The sequence below is a fragment of the Rhipicephalus microplus genome, chromosome 7 (assembly GCF_043290135.1).
Source record: "Rhipicephalus microplus isolate Deutch F79 chromosome 7, USDA_Rmic, whole genome shotgun sequence".
Lineage (NCBI taxonomy): Eukaryota > Metazoa > Arthropoda > Arachnida > Ixodida > Ixodidae > Rhipicephalus > Rhipicephalus microplus.
The window spans coordinates 35,405,955-35,422,421 of record NC_134706.1 but is presented as its reverse complement, the minus strand read 5'-3'; the positions used below and the strand labels follow the sequence as shown (position 1 = coordinate 35,422,421).

Genomic DNA, 16,467 nt, shown 5'->3' with positions numbered 1-16,467 from the left:
GACTCGCGCACAGAAGCCATCTGAATCGTTCACCAGTTACATCGAAGACATTATTGGTCTTTGCAACCGTGTGAACAACGCCATTCCCGAGTCGGAGAAGATTCAACACATCCTCAAAGGAATAAATGACGGCGCATTTAAGATGCTCCTGGCGCGCAATCCTGCCACCGTTGCGGAACTTGTGACCTTATGTCAAAGTTTCGACGAGTTGAGGAAGCAGCGCGCCCTGACTCGGCCATTTTCCTCACACGCTGACTCACTATCTAGTCTTCATTCTGTTCCTGATTACTCAACAACCCTGCAAGAGATCAAAGACTTTGTGCGTGAAGAAGTAGCTCGGCAGCTGTCGTTGATTCCCTTCACACAGCAGCCGCCGTCCTTTCGTCTGCCCTCACCACTCCGCGACGTTATTGCCGAAGAGGTAGCTCAGGCTGTTCCCGTCGCAACCCACCAGCAGCCTGTGGCCATGCCTGTTCCCCACGCGCCAGCTATGCAGCCCGTGGCCGCACCTCTTACTTATGCCCAGGTGGTACGCAGCAGACCCCGCCAGCAGCTTTTGCCACCCATGCCTGCAGTTGCTCCCCACTCTACCCCTCTTACGACACCTTGGGCCGCACCGCGAGTCAGCAGTTCCCTGCGCACTGCTGACAATCGACCGATCTGCTACGCCTGCGGTGCTCCAGGACACGTGGCACGATATTGTCGTCGTCGCTTCCAATCGCAACGCAACGCTACTTGGCCGTTACCGTAAGACCCGCAGCCCACGCACCTACCTGCTCCCTATCCTTCACCGCAGTATGGCTACACTAATCTTCCCGAGTCTCAGTCACCCCCACCCCCAGCTCCGACTCACTCTCCTCGCTCGCCGTCTCCTCGCAGGCGATCTCTCTCCCCAATGCGTCCCCGACCCGCTTCCTCCAACCGGGAAAACTGAACGCCGCAGTTCCAGAGGCAAGAACTGCGCCGTCATCGAAATGCCCAAGTCCTCGCACTTCACCTGCTAACGTCGTCGCCATATCTGTCGATGGTGTTTCTACCCTTGCCCTCATCGACACAGGTGCTGCCGTTTCTGTTATAGCCGCCCAGCTCTGCCGCTCCCTACGCAAAGTGACCACGCCGCTCTCTGGACTATCGCTTCGTACGGCTAGCGCACAACCAGTTCGACCTCTCGGCACCTGTACAGCCCGCATTTTCATCCAAGGCTCTATGTACGTTGTCGAGTTCATCGTCCTTTCGGTCTGCTCGCATGACGTTATCCTGGGGTGGGACTTCCTGTCACATCATCATGCCGTCATCGACTGCGCACGTGCTGAAGTTCAATTTTCGCACCTGTCTGACGAACCTTTGCACGAAACTCTTGAGCGGTCCCCAAAACTCGTCGTACGTGAAGATACTGAAATTCCGCCAGCCTCTCTTGCCGTTGTCCCTGTCTGCTGCGATGACCATAATGACGCTACAGTAATTTTTACACCTTCCGACATTTTCATGAGCCGCAGAGCCGTTTACTTGCCTTTCGCTACACTCGACGTCACTGCGGGCCGAAGCAATATTTTCGTCCACAACCCCCTTTCTGCACCGCTTACGCTACTTGCCGGCGAATGTCTCGGTCGAGTGGAGTACCTCGATTCCTCTTTATTCCTTAACATGCCAGACGAATCGTGCAGTAGCGCCTCGACCGAGCTTCATGCCCTTTCCCCACTGGAATGCTCATCGAGTGACACCTTCTCGAGTTCCATCGCCGACACCTTAAGTGCCCATGAACGCACCGAGCTTCTTAATCTCCTCCAGCACTTCGCGAATTCATTCGACGTTTCTCAGCCGCAGTTGGGTCGGACTTCCGCAGTGCACCACTACATTGACACCGGTTCGCACCAGCCATTGCGTCAAAGACCGTACCGTGTCTCGGCTGCAGAACGTCACGTCATCAACGACCAGGTCGAAGAGATGCTACGCCGTCGCGTTATTCAACCATCGCACAGTCCTTGGGCATCTCCTGTCGTTCTAGTTCGAAAGAAGGATGGATCGATTCGATTTTGCGTCGACTACCGACGACTAAACAAGGTGACGCGGAAAGACGTCTATCCATTACCGCGGATCGACGACGCCCTTGACAGCCTCCAAGGAGCCGAATTCTTCTCCTCCTTAGACTTACGATCTGGATACTGGCAGGTTCCTATGGCAGAAGCTGATCGCCAGAAAACTGCGTTCATTACACCAGATGGCCTGTACGAATTCAACGTAATGCCATTTGGGCTTTGTAATGCTTCTGCCACGTTTGAAAGACTCATGGACAACACACTGCGTGGACTGAAGTGGTCTGTGTGTCTATGCTACCTCGACGACATTGTCGTTTTCTCTCCCGATTTTCCTACACATCTGCTTCGGCTCCAACTGGTTCTGACGTGTTTAACCAACGCTGGGCTCCAACTGAACCTTAAAAAGTGCTGCTTCGCCGCGCGAGAGCTGTCCATCTTAGGGCACATCGTGTACAAGCATGGTGTTCGACCCGACCCTGCAAAACTGCGAGCAGTCGCTGAGTTCCCGAAACCTACTACACTGAAAGAATTACGCAGTTTTGTCGGACTATGCTCTTACTTCCGGCGCTTCGTGCGAAATTTTGCGTCGATCATGTCACCACTGACCAACCTCCTACACTGTGATGCAGACCTTTCATCCTGGTCTTCTGACTGCGACGTTGCGTTTGCCACGCTGCGTAGTCTGCTAACATCTCCTCCAATTCTTCGGCATTTCGACCCAACAGCTGCAACGGAAGTTCACACAGACGCTAGTGGGGTTGGTCTAGGCGCCGTCCTCGCCCAACGCAAGCCGGGCTACTCCGAATACGTCGTCGCCCATGCGAGTCGCACACTTACTAAAGCTGAGGCCAATTACAGCGTCACCGAAAAAGAGTGCTTGGCGCTTGTTTGGGCGCTTCGAAAGTTCCGCCCTTATTTGTACGGTCGCCCATTCGACCTGGTAACGGACCACCATGCACTTTGTTGGCTCGCCACATTGAAAGATCCTTCTGGCCGCCTAGCTCGGTGGGCACTGCAAATACAGGACTATGACATTCGTGTCATCTATCGCAGTGGACGCAAGCATTCTGACGCCGACGCCCTGTCGCGTTCGCCTTTACCTCCCGACTCGGCCTGCGGAACCACTGGTACCAACTCCATCACATCTCTCGACCTCGACTCCTTTACCAGTGAACAAAACAAGGACCCGCGGTTCACTTCCCTTTTAAACTGTCTCTCTGGATCGTCAACCACTGCGGTACCACGATCTCTCCGACGTCAAGCTGCTCATTTCGCCATTCGTGATCGGCTGCTACACCGACGCAACTACGCCCCCGAAGGTCGTAAGTGGCTCTTGGTTGTCCCGCGCAGCTTGCGATCACAAATCTGCGCCTCCTTTCACGACGATCCTCAATGTGGTCATGCCGGAGTTTTCAAAACTTACGAACGCATTCGCCATCGCTTTTACTGACGCGGAATGTATAATTTCGTTCGAAAATTTGTTATGGCCTGCCCTGACTGTCAACGCCGCAAATCACCGCCTTTCCACTCGTCCGGTGCGCTTCAACCGCTTCCGTGCCCTGCCAAACCTTTCGATCGGATTGGAATTGATCTCTATGGCCCTCTACTGACAACATCAGATGAAAATCAGTGGATCATAGTCGCTGTGGACCATTTAACACGCTACGCTGAGACCGCCGCACTTCCAAGTGCCACTGCGCGGGACGTAGCATCCTTCATCCTTCATCGCTTCGTACTACGACATGGTGCACCTCGAGAACTACTAAGCGACCAAGGTCGAGCCTTCCTATCAGAAGTCGTCACGTCTCTGCTTTTTGAATGCCATGTTGTTCATCGAAAGACCACGGCATAACACCCGCAGACTAATGGACTCACGGAAAGATTTAACCGCACCCTTGGCGATATGCTCGCCATGTATGTGACATCCGATCGTACTAACTGAGATCGCATTCTTCCATTCATCACGTTCGCATATAACACCGCGGCACAGTCTACCACTGGATTTTCACCTTTCTTTCTTCTTTATGGACGCGAACCATCCCACACCATCGACAGTCTCCTTCCATACCGTCCTGACGCATCCGAATGCCCATCTGTGTCCGAAGCTGCCCGAAATGCGGAAGAGTGCCGTGAACTCGCACGCACCTTTACGTCACAAGAACAACAGCGCCAGAAAGAAAACAACGCCGACTCTTCACAAAGCCCCAGCTATTCCCCGGGATCACTTGTATGGCTGGCTGTTCCTTACCAAACCCCCGGCATTTCCTCAAAACTCGTTCCAAAGTACGAGGGCCCATACCGGGTTTTGGAGCAAACCTCGCCGGTGAATATTCTCATCGAGCCACTTTCCCCGTCTGACGACATGCGCCGGCGTGGACGTGACATCGTCCACGTCGCCCGCCTTAAGCTACATCATAGCCCTCTGCCTCCAGACTCTTAAGTCGCCAGGATGGCTCTTTTTTGGCGGGGGCAAATTGTGAAGAAGAAAACGCATCGTTGGTAAGCAACATCGCCACCGCTTGGGTACTGGGTGCTGGGCTTCTCTGGCTCGGCTCGTGCTGATCATCGCCGGCATCTGCTTGACCGTTGCTCTTGCCCTATCGTGTTTCATTGTTGGACCACCGTCGCAACAGTCGCCAATAAACCCTTTTTCAGTAGGAACAACAGTGGAGAGAAGATACTAAATGGTGTGAAGACGCTTATCCTAATGACTACAACACTAAATAAATACCAAAATGCTTGAAAAATAGTTGGTATATTTATTGCACTGCTGTGTGTTGGTACGATAAAATTGCGACAGCTTGGTCGTTGCGAAGCAGCGCGCAATTACCACCTTGCGACTTCCAAGGAATGTTACGAAGACCAAATAACCAAAGTTGCGATAAGATCATGGGGGCAGGATTTTGTTACAGGTGGAGTGCGCTAATTGCACATGTCGATGCGGACGCACGGATGACAACCACCAGGTTTTTTTCGGTAGAAGCCGATGGTGCAGACACATATCACACCTGAACGAAGACGGCACCGTGACGGCCTCTGTTGATTGGCGTTCATACCGTCACTGCCGCAGTAAGCTTCGCAGGTATTGCATTTGCCACTACACCTTGCTTCCTGGTTCGGCCCACAACCATAAGCGTGTGCTGCACAAAAAGAAACAAGAATGAAGTGCGGGAGGTTAATGGGAATATTCGCAGTTCGTTATCTTGAACAACGAGAAAAATCTCAATGATTTTACATCTAAAAAAAGCGTGTTATTTTAAAGAAACCTACGTTTAATATTGCGCAAAGTTGTTGGCGAATAATCTAGAGGGTGGGGTCGTGGCTTATACCACGATAACACTTACGGTGCACCAAAGGGTTCGTGCAGTTGGACGAGTTGTACCCAACTAAAAAAACATTCCTCGAAGTTACTCAATAGAAAAACACTAAAATATCATTGCATCTTGACCAAGACTATCACAGCTGAAGTAACAAATTAATATAGTACGTGTTTGACGATTTTAAAGTTATTGTGACTTCCCGAATTGCGCGTGTCTAACGTGTTAACATATGCCGCAGAAGTGCACATGTGACCGGCCCATTTGCGAGAGCCAATTTGAATAAACGCGCACACAATGTAGTGGCGGTTGCGTTGTGGACGCATTTTGCCAGGGAAATATGTAACTCATAGAGCCTTCGCTTAAAAAGTTCGCCTAGGCGCACAGTGCTTATTAAACGAGTGAACGCACTAGGCTGGAGTGATCCCTTGAAGACGTCAGTAATTGATAACAATAATACTATCTGTTGTTTTACGTCCCAAAACCACGATATGATTATGAGAGACACGCACCGCTTATTAAATTACATTTAAATTACTTGATTCTTGTGTTGCACTACAAAAATTGTTGGTAGAGCAATGTATAGTACCGCCCGCTTTAAAGGGGACAATCTGATGAGAACCTATCATATTGCGGGTCTCATGACTGCAAGTAAACGCATGAATATCTTTGGCGCTCGGCACCAGCTTAGAACAGTCACCCAGCAGTATTCTTATGCAAATCTGAGCTCTATACTTTTGCCACATAGTGAAATCCAGACATGCTGCGCACGAAAGTGTTCCCTTTAACTGTGAACCCCTCTGTAAACACGCACTTCTTGCTGTGGTAAGTAAGTATCTGAACTACGTGGGCTACTTACGCCGCGCGGAGGTCGTTCCAAATACAACGAAGGCAACCACAGCGAAAAGCAGTAATATCTGTTCTTTATGACCACGACGTGACATGTGTGAACTTCGGTAACGATAAATATCGTTTTCGCAGGTTTGCACCATCTTGTTCAGAAAACTTGCTGTTCGATTGTTCGGGAAAAGAAAAATGATCACATTGTTGTAACAGACCAGCTAGAGACCTTTGCTTGCAGCATGTGTGCATGGTATTGTGGTAGAGGTGAGTTTCGCGCGTAAGAACAATAAGCATCGTCCAAGTATGGAGGCCGTATAAGGTGCCTATATGAATGGGACAATAAAAATAAAAGCATTATCTTTTGCAACAATAAATCATCATTTTAAAATACCAAAGTCACTGCTCTTGCCGCTTGAAGATCGCTTTGTAAGCGAAATATTGTGCAAACAAAAAGGTCGCTTTGTCCTAGAGACAAAGCTCCGTTTTTATTCTCTCTCTCTCTCTCTCTCTCTCTATATATATATATATATATATATATATATATATATATATATATATATATAATATATGATGGACCCACGTTGGTTGCTGCCCAGGGGTTTACCATTCGCCCTTCCGCTTTCTGTACAGCCCGTGTTTTTATTGATGGTATCCGACACCACATTCAGTTCGTCGTCCTGACTGACAGCTCTCATTAAATACTTTTAGGGTGGGATTTCCTTTCTTCTGCTTCCGCGGCTATTTGCTGTGGTCAGCGCGTCGTCCACCTCACCGACACGGACTGCACGCTCAACGACGACCCCCAGAGGCCACTTCGTTTGACAGCTGTGGAAAATACCGAATTACCGCCAGGTCAAGAGCAAAAATTAACTATTACCTCGAAAAGACATCGACCATGGCGACGTCTTCGTCTCACCATCATTTGTGTCGGTAAAGGCATCATTCTCGCTTCCGGTGTAGTTCGGTTTCTCAATGGTTCCGCACTTGTCACCGCCGTGCATACAACATCCAAAAAAATTGTACTTCCTCAGAACACCACGATGGCCTGCGTGACAGATCCCTAGCCTGCGTGCATCGTGCCACTTCATGCCGTATCCTCCAACAACAGCCCCAGTGGTGAGCCTGCTTCTTCCGCGTTTAGTGCAGCCATTAGCGACGACTTGACACCTTCACAGACGCAACAGCTACTTGCTTTCATAAAGAAACACGCAAGTTCCTTTGATGTTTACTCCTCGACGCTGGGCCGCACTACAACTACAATGCATAGAATCCACACAGTCGGAACATCTGTTGTACGCCACCGGCACTACCGCGTGTCTCCTGCTGAGAGAAAAATTACTGAAGAAAACGTAGCTGACATGCTCAAACGAGAGGTAATTCGCCCCTAATTTAGCCCTTGGTCGTCGCCTTTGGTTCTGGTTCTTAAGAAGGATGGCTCCGTGCACTTTTGCGTCGATTAAATGGCGCTCAACAAAATCACTCGCAAGGATCTGTACCAAATGCCTCGCATTGACGAGGCCTTGATGCTCTACAAGGCGCGAAATACTTTTCCAGCCTTGAACTGTGTTCCGGATACTGGCAAATTCCTATGCACGAAGAGGATAAAAAGAAAACGGCATTCGCAACCCTCGACGAGCTATACGAATTCAACGTTATGCATTTCGGGCTGTGCAACACGCCCACTACATTTGAGCGCATGATTGATACCGTGCTGCGCGGCCTCAAATGGAAAACCTGTCTCTCCTACTTGGACGACATCGTCATTTTTTCGTCAACGTTTCCTCAGCACCTACAACGTTTGGATGACATTCTGACGTGTCTTGCCGCCGCTTGTCTCCAACTCAACACAAAATGCCGTTTCGCCACAAAAGCTATGAAGGTCGTGGGCCACGTCGTGACCTAAGACGGAATTTGGCCGGATCCGGACAAAATAGCGGCGGTGCTTCGCTTTCTGCGCCCCGAAAGGCCGATGGAGTTGCGAAGTTTTCTTGGTCTCGCCTCCTATTTTGGCCGTTTTATACACAACTTCGCATCAATAGCGGCTCCACTGCACCAGATTCTTGCTTCCAACGTGCCCTTTCTTTGGTCAGAAGAATGTCAAATAGCATTCGACCTTTTAAAGTGTGCCCTCACGTCAGAACCTCTACTCCGCTACTTTGATGAGGCCGCACCGACCATCCTACATACGGACGCTAGCGGCCGTGGTATAGGTGCTGTTTTGTTCCAACGTGACACCTCTTCACAAGATAGAGTAGTTGAACATGCCGGTAAAGTTCTAACTTCGACCGAGAAGAACTATACCTTTACCGAGCAGGAGCGCTTGGCTGTGGTCTAGTCAGTGCAAAAGTTACGTCCCTAAGTTACGGCCGTCATTTTACGATCGTTACGGACCACCACGCCCTATGCTGGCTTTCCACGCTGAAGAACTTGTCTGGACGCATAAGTCAGGTAAAAAACACCAAGACGCCAACGCCCTTTCGCGTTGCCCACTACCAAATACCCAGCTCAGCATCAGTCAAAGTTCGGCCATCACTTCTACTGCAGCGCCCACGCTCGCCTCAATAGACCAGCTATTCTCGGATTACAAGCACATGTTTCACTTCTGCCAGTTGTCTGATCCTACTAGGCGTATTATGAACCAGCTTTTACGAGCTTCCCATCCACTTAACGCGCGACATCGTCATCAACTCTAGCGATAATAAAGCTGGAGAATGGAGTTCTGTACCATCACATCTACCACCAAGATGGTCAATGATGGGTTCCCGTGCTACCACGCTCTCTTCAACTTGACGTGCTTAAAGCCTTCCACGACGACGTGACTGCCGGACATGTTGATATTCAAAAAACTTACGACCACATTCGAAGTCGGTTCCACTGACCTGGTATTTCTACAAGCATCGCGCGCTACGTCAGTTCCTGTGTCCCGTGCCAGCGTCGTAAAATCCAGACAACTGCCCTGGCTGCGTCTCTGCAGCCGATTCCGTGCCCCCCAACGCCATTTGAGCTTGTAGGTATCCACCATTACGGCTTTCTTCCTGTCACATGTACTGGCAAACGACGGAGTAGTGACCGCAGTAGATCACTTGACACGCTACGCGGAGACAACGTCAGTATCAAATGCCTCTGCTTCGGAAGTTGCAGACTTCGTTCTGCACGCCATCATTCTGCGCCATGGCGCCCCTCGTATATTGTTTGGTGACCGTGGAAAGATCTTCCTGTCAGAAGTGCTGAATGAAGTATTGCGGGCCTCTGGAATAACACACAAGACAGCTTCAAGCTACTACCCTCAGACCAACGGTCTCAACGAGATGCTTCACCGTACTCTTGCTGATATGATAGCCGTCTACATCAGCCCAGACCACAAAATCTGGGATACTCTTCTGCCATTCCTCACCTTTGCCTACAACATGGCCATTCAGTGCACCACCGGATATTCGCCGTTCAACCTCGTTTATGGGCGTTCCCCTACTTTCTTCCTTGACGTTTCCTTTTTCAACAGTGACGTCAACTTGTCTCCGTCTTCTAGCAAAGAATACATTTCGAGACTAGCCCGGTGTCGCGATCGTGCTCGCATCAACACGGAAGCGTGACAGCAAGATCGGAAAGTCATTTATGACGCATCCCATCATCTTGTATTCTTCCGACCTGGTGACGAGGTGCTCCTATTCACGCCTATTCGTACGCTTGGTCTGTGTGACGAATTTCAGCCACGCTTCGTTGGGCTTTACATAGTTCTCGAGCAGACTTTGCCCGTTAATTATCGCGTGACCCCACTTGTCGTCCCAACAGGCCGTCGTCACCGCACCACAGAGATCGTGCACGTGTCTCGCATGAAGCCTTTCAGGCGACGTTGTCTGTCACATTTACTTGCTATGGCCAGGCGGGCCGCTTCAATGTGGGGGCAATTACGGTTGGCATTCATCATGCGCTTGTTTTCATATATGCATTATCTTAATCATCATCATCCGTCTAGGTCTCTGTCCTCATCTTCACTGGGTGTCAGCACAATCATCATCGGGTGTTGTGTGCACCGCTCGCTCTCAGACTGCCTGTTCGCTGCTGAGCCCTTGGGCTGAATAAACGCTGTCTCAACCCAGACGTCATTATATATATATATATATATATATATATATATATATATATATATATATATATATATATATATATATATATATATATATATATATATATATATATATATATATATATATATATATATTGCTGCGACAGGTTCGCCACATTCAAGTAGCCCGCCACAATCATCGTGGCACCAGCATCAGCAAGACCCGGCTCGGCTGGCATGCGCCACGCGTTCGTACGCTCCAACAACGAGGAAGAGGAAGATAGTCGGATCTGTGCCACTTGGCTACTCGAACTTGACGACCATAGTTTTTAGAATCGTGGGCACAAGTTCGCCCTAATAAAGGCGCTTGTTTTTTTAACCTGTCGGCGTCAGCATCGCATATATATATATATATATAAATATATATATATATATATATATATATATATATATATATATATATATATATATATATATATATATATATATATATATATATATATATTGCTGCGACAGGTTTGCCACATTCAAGTAGCCCGCCACAATCATCGTGGCACCAGCACCAGCAAGACCCGGCTCGGCTGGCATGCGCCACGCGTTCGTACGCTCCAACAACGAGGAAGAGGAAGATAGTCGGATCTGTGCCACTTGGCTACTCGAACTTGACGACCATAGTTTTTAGAATCGTGGGCACAAGTTCGCCCTAATAAAGGCGCTTGTTTTTTTAACCTGTCGGCGTCAGCATCGCTACATTTCTGGTGGAAGGGCTGGGTTATGAATCGAAGCCCCGCGAGCTCTAGACAGCGTAGCCCCGACGACCAGCGTATCAACCCCGTGGAAGTGACTCCTGTACACAAGAGGGCAAGTCGCCGTCTTCGAGTTTGGTCCTCTTCACTTCACACTAAGGGGAATTCAAACGATGGATGCCACCACTATGACTAGCGAGGTAACACCGGCACAAGTGTTCATTAGCCAACCGCACCAGCCGCCAGTTTTCCACGGCGACTCGTACGAGGATGTTGAAGATTGGTTGGACCTGTTCGAGAGAGTAGCGAGCTTGAATGGATGAGACTAAAGAGAGAAGCTCCGTCGTGTATACTTCGCCCTGGAAGACTTCGCGAAGACATGGTTTGAGAACCATGAAACCTCGTTGTCTACCTGGGAGGTATTTCGACGACAAGCGGTGGCTACGTTCGCGAACATAGACCGGAAAGAAAAGGCGGAGGCAGCTCTTCAATCTAGGAACCAGCTAACGAACGAGAGTGCTGCTATGTACATTGAGGACATGGTCCGCCTGTTCAAGCGTGCGGATTACAACATGGCTGAGGATAAAAAGGTGCGCCATCTAATGCGCGGAGTGAAGCAAGAGCTGTTCGCCGTTCTCGTCCGCAACCCTCCGAGCACAGTTGCTGAGTTTTACTCGGAAGCGACGGCCATCGAAAAAACACTGGAACAGCGGGCTCGGCAGTACAACCGGAATCTTAACTGCGCATCTGCACAGGTATTCTCCGGAGGCGTGCGAAACTACGTTGAAGCCCTGCGAGAGCTAATTAGATCAGTTATCAGAGAAGAACTGAGCAGACTGCATATGCCCCAGACTTCAACTGCACTATCTGTTATGAACGTTGTTCGTGACGAACTGAGGCAGGTGATACGAGAGCCAGAGCGTGAGCTGCAGCCGGTTCGACCTATCCGAACATTCTCTGAGGTTGTCAGACAACCCACGGTACACAGCAATGCAGCAGTTGCGATGGCGACGACTCCGCTCCCACCTGCGGCACGCAGCACACCTCGTCCACGGGAACCGACAGCTACCTATCTGCCCCCAGGAGCACGTAGCACACATCACTATGTGGAGCGTAGGCCCAGGAAAAGTGACGTCTGGCGTGATCACGAGCGCAGGCCTCTGTGTTTTCATTGTGGGGAAGCGAGTCATCTGTACAGATTCTGTCCTTACCGACAGACTGGATTAAGAGGCTTCCCGTCATATGCACCGTGCCCCCGAAACGGCGAACGACCGGCGGAGATTGAGGAGTACTTGTCGACGCGCCAGAACTCGCCACCTCTACGCCAACACCGGTCACGGTCACCATCGCCTATGCGCTACTGGTCATCCAGCCCACGTGCACCTTCAAGGCAGCCTGGTCATCGCTCTCCAAGTCCACACCCGGAAAACTGAAGCAAGCGACCTGTGGAGGTGAGGCCGCTGATAACGTCAGTTACGAAGATCCTCCGATTTGGTTTAAGGGTGATGATGGTGCATTTCCGGTAGATGGGTGCAGCAACGAAAACGTTACTTCAGATTTGCGGTTGAGATAGGAAGGATGGGAGCTGAATGCCTTAGTCGACACCGGTGCTGATTATTCAGTGATAAGTCACAAGATGGTGAAAAAGCTAAACAAAGTTGTGACACAGTGGAGTGGATCGCAGATACGCACAGCAGGCGGTCACATTATTACGCCCCTTGGCAGATGCACTGCAAGACTTGAAATACGGGGCTTTATTTACGTGGCCGATTTCATTGTGCTGCCAGAATGTTCAAGAGAACTCATTATAGGAATAAATTTTTTGCGAGCTAATGGTGCCGTAATTAACCTGCGTAGGTCCAGCGTGTCGTTTTCGACTGAACGAGCTATACCTGTGGAGGAATCTGAGGAACGACGCCAAACTGCTCTACGCGTTGTTCATGATGACGTAACTGTGCCGCCACGCTGCAGTATAATGGTGCTCGTAGAAAAAGATGCATTGTACAACCGCGAAGGCATAGCGGATACAAATGTAGGACTGTTTTCGAACAAAGGTGTCTGCGTAGCTAGGGGTCTTGTTCAGTTGACGAATGGCCGTGCAGATGTCCTACTCACAAATTTCTCCAATGAGCTTCAACACATCGCTCAAGGCACGGCTATCGCCTATTAACACGACTTCTGTATGGCGACTGAACTATGCAGCTTAACGACATCAACCACTCGACCAGTGGCCTGCAACATCGACACATCCGTGACCGTCAATCAGAGCGTTCCGGACCGTCAGAAGAAACAGATTTACGCCTTGGTAAAAGAATTCTCTGATTGCTTTTCAAGTGCCTCGAAGGTCCAGCGCACGTCAATCACGAAACACAGAATTATAACGCAAGACGACAGGAGGCCTATATGCCAGCCGCCATATCGGGTGTCACAGAAAGAACGGGAAATTATCAAGAAGCAAGTGGAGAAGATGCTTTCTGATAATGTCATCCAGCCTTCGAATAGTCCATGGGCGTCCCCCGTAGTGCTCGTTAAGAAGAAAGACAACACACTTAGATTCTGCGTCGACTACAGAAAACTGAACAGTGTAACTAAACGAGATGTCTACCCCTTGCCACGTATCGACGATACACTAGATCGGTTGCGATCCGCAAAGTTTTTCTCCTCCTTAGATCTGAAAAGCGGATATTGGCAAATAGAGGTCGACGAGCGGGACCGTGAAAAAACGGCATTCGTAACACCAGATGGCCTCTACGAGTTCAAAGCGCTTCCATTCGGCCTCTGTTCCACACCAGCGACGTTCCAGCGAATGATGGACACGGTCCTCGCCGGATTGAAATGGCAGTCATGCCTAGTGTATTTGGATGACATGGTGGTATTCTATGCAACGTTTGACAAACATCTAGAGCGACTACGCACAGTATTGGAAGCCATCCGGTCAGCGAAATCGACAATCAAACCCGACAAATGCCACTTCGGCTTCGAAGAGCTGCGATTCCTTGGAGATGTCATTAGTTCCGATAGTGTTCGTTCCGATCCCGAAAAGACAGCCGCTGTACAGAGGTTCCCTACAACCAGAGACAAAAAGTCAGTGCATCGATTTTTGGGTTTATGTGCTGTTATGACCGCCATTAGTAGGCGCCATGCTGTCGCTGAGAAGCGTAGCCGGGCAGCGTTCCCATGCCTGGAACCCCAGTTTTCTTGGAACCAGCGTCCAGAGATGACGGGGGAGCGGCGCTCTTTTAATCCTCAAACAAGTAGCCGACTGGCCGGCTGCCTATGCCCACCAGGTATTGTCCCTGCTAGCCGGAGGATGAGACGTCGTGTCGCCACGACGCCGTAAGCCGTTCCAGAGAGGACAACAAAAACAGCATCTTCTTTGGAAGAAACCGCGGCCACGGCCACAAATTGCCCTGCTAATTGAGCGAACAAATCGGCGGACCGTTTGATGTCTGCTGTCAGGAGCGTGAGACCCCCTCGACCAGCGACACACACACGACGAGGAAGAGCCCCTGTGGCGCCACTTTGCAGTGCAGTCATCACGACTCAATATTGGATGTTCACGTGGGCCGTGCATGCTCGTACCCCTCGCCTGTTGTGTGTGTGTGATTGGTGTTCCCCTCAAGAAGGAGGAGCCAGACAGGGCTTATAACGGCGCCGCAGAGTGCAGGGCGTCGCTCTGAACCATGTAACGGTTTAACCACCACGCTCGTGGTTTGTGAACTCTTAACCTCATGCTGTAAATATTTGTAAATAGTGCCATAAACCTTGTTTGTTTTTCGTATCCCCATCTTGTAAGCGGTCGTTTCCTCAACACGAAGCTACACCACGCTACCACAAGAGACCTGTTTTGTTTTCGTATCCTTCGTGCGACCTTCCTTCCGACCCGCAACAGTGCCTCTTATAGACGATTTGTGGAAAACTTCTCAAAGATTGCGGAACCTTTTACAAAACTGACAAAAGACGACGTGCCCTTCACATGGGAAAGCAAACAACAGAAAGCTTTTGACGATTTAAGAAAACGACCACAGGGTTCACCAATACTTGCCAATTTTGATGAGACAGCCGACACTGAAGTCCATACCAATGCCAGCAATGTCGGCCTCGGCGCCATTCTTGTCCAGTGGCAAAATGGTCAAGAAAAAGTGTTAGCCTATGCCAGCCGCAAACTATCAAAAGCTGAGGCAAACTACTCTGCAACTGAAAAAGAGTGCCTCGCAGTCATCTGGGCCATAAACAAGTTTCAACCCTACCTTTATGGTAGAGCGTTCAGAGCTGTCAGTGACCACCATGCTCTATGCTGGCTGGCAAATCTCAAGGACCCGTCAGGTCGACTAGCAAGATCGAGCCTTAGGCTGCAGGAGTATGGTATTACGGTCGTGTACAAATCTGGAAGAAAACACAGTGATGCCGACTGCCTGTCACGCTCTCCCGTCAATCCAAGTGTACCTGAAGAGGAAGACTTCCCGTTTCTAGGCGTTGTCGACATATCCAAAATCGCTCAACTACAACGAGATGACCCGGAATTGCTGGCACTTATACAACACCTGCAGGGTCTCGACGTTCAAGTCCCTCGCATATTCTCCAGAGGGCTCTCCGCGTTTTGCCTTCGAGGAAGTGTCCTTTACAGGAGGAACTTCGAACCTAATGGTGAAACGTTTTTACTAGTCGTGCCCACAGCCATGCGAGAGGAAATTCTGCACGCATGCCACGACGAGCCAACATCTGGACACATGGGTGTGAGCCGAACATTTGCCAGGATTCGCCTGAAATACTATTGGCCTAAGTTGCTCGCATCAGTGCAGCGCTACGTGAAAACTTGTCGTCAATGTCAACGGCGCAAAACTCCACCCGTAAAACCAGCCGGCCTTCTCCAGCCAATAGACCCTCCAGATGCCCCATTCCAACAAGTCGGCATGGACTTCCTAGGACCTTTGCCGACATCGTGTGCAGGCAAGAAATGGATAGTCGTAGCCACAGACTATCTCACCCGTTATGCTGAAACTGACTCTCTATACAGTGCGACAGCTGCCGAAGTCGCCAAGTTCTTTGTGAACAACATAGTGCTCAGACATGGTGCGCCCATCGTCGTTATTACCGATCGGGGTACCGCATTTACTGCAGACTTAATGCAATGCCTGATGCGCATGACAAATACCGATCACAGAAGAACAACGGTGTATCACCCTCAGTAAAATGACTTAACCGAACGCCTCAACAGAACTCTGACCGACATGCTATCAATGTATGTTGATGTTGAACATAAACAGTGGGATGAAATATTACCCTACGTAACATTCGCATATAATACAGCCGTTCAAGAAACAACCCACGTTGCTCCTTTCGAACTAGTATTCGGCCGAAGAGTGACCACCCCGCTGGATGCCATGTTACCACTACAGGACGAAAGCAGCTATCCACCTGACTTAGATGACTTCTTGCAAAGAGCCGAAGAAGCACGGCAA

General features: G+C 49.9%; 1 long non-coding RNA gene across 1 annotated transcript; it reads right to left on the bottom strand.

Annotated features, from left to right (window-relative positions):
• Positions 1–4,775: 4,775 nt before the first annotated feature.
• Positions 4,776–6,346, bottom strand: LOC119182773 (uncharacterized). Its single transcript, XR_005111295.2, has 2 exons — positions 6,213–6,346; positions 4,776–5,176 (listed from the first exon to the last, which is right to left on the bottom strand). It is a non-coding gene; the product is annotated as an uncharacterized LOC119182773 (long non-coding RNA).
• Positions 6,347–16,467: the final 10,121 nt, after the last annotated feature.